The sequence below is a fragment of the Hemiscyllium ocellatum genome, unplaced genomic scaffold, assembly GCF_020745735.1.
Source record: "Hemiscyllium ocellatum isolate sHemOce1 unplaced genomic scaffold, sHemOce1.pat.X.cur. scaffold_290_pat_ctg1, whole genome shotgun sequence".
NCBI classification, from domain to species: Eukaryota; Metazoa; Chordata; class Chondrichthyes; order Orectolobiformes; family Hemiscylliidae; genus Hemiscyllium; species Hemiscyllium ocellatum.
The window spans coordinates 749,026-750,072 of record NW_026868244.1 but is presented as its reverse complement, the minus strand read 5'-3'; the positions used below and the strand labels follow the sequence as shown (position 1 = coordinate 750,072).

Genomic DNA, 1,047 nt, shown 5'->3' with positions numbered 1-1,047 from the left:
CACCACCACTTCCCAGACAATGCTGAAAAGAGAGAAAGAAAGAACATAATAAGAATGGGCCACAAAAAGTGAAATTCACCAATCACAGTCTCGATTAGATTACCTTTCCCTTCAGGGGTCTCCGGGACAGAAACGAAGGAAATTGGAGAAATTCAATAATATGTGACATCAAAATGAATCGGAACGATTTTCCCATTCGCTAGAAAGCCAAATAACGATGAATCGACTCACCGCAGGACTTTGTTTCACAACAGCGATGAAATAGCAGTCTCCATTCGGTTCCAGTAAAATCTCAACATGCTTGGAACATAAAGCAACATAAAGGTGACCTGTTTGCAATTTTACACAAGGGAGGCGAACACGATAATGACAGCAGAGACAGTTTGGATAAATCAGCACAGTTAATTGCCTGGGAAGCAAATCAATACCTGATCTGCGCAGAAGTTTAACAAGCTGTGCCGTTGGAGCTGGTCAGTAGAAATGGCAGTGGTGGGATTCGAACCCTCGCCCCTGTCGAAACTGGAACCTAAATCCAGCGCCTTAGACCGCTCGGCCACACTACCAGCTGCTAGACTTGGAGTATTGTGTACAGTTCTTTGTCCCATATTTCAGTGAAGGATGTGGAAGCACTGGAAAATGTGAGCAGAAGATTTACCAGGATGTTGCCTGGTCTGGAGGGAAGGTGTTGTGAGTAAAGGCTGGAAGACTTGAAACTGCTCTCATTTGGCAAGAAGAAAGGTAAGAGACGATTAAATAGAGACATTCAAGATGATCAGAAGATTAGATAGGGTAGACAGTGGAAATCTTTTTTTTCTCGGATGATGATGTCAGTGTATCCGAGGGGGGATAACAGCAAATGGGGGAGTGATAGATCTGACAGATGATCAAGACAGATTCTTTACGCAGAGAGTGATCAGGGCATTAAATGTCCTATCTGTTATGTAGTCAACTCAGCCACATTAGGGAGATTTAATCAATCCTTAGATGAGCACATGGATGATTTTGGGCTAATGTTGGGGTCCGAGCTGAGAATAGTTCACAGGTCGG

The 1,047-nt window shown here is 43.6% G+C and overlaps 1 non-coding gene across 1 annotated transcript; it reads right to left on the bottom strand.

Annotated features, from left to right (window-relative positions):
- Positions 1-481: 481 nt before the first annotated feature.
- On the bottom strand, positions 482-563 carry trnal-uag (transfer RNA leucine (anticodon UAG)). The gene has a single exon. It is a non-coding gene; the product is annotated as a tRNA-Leu (tRNA).
- Positions 564-1,047: the final 484 nt, after the last annotated feature.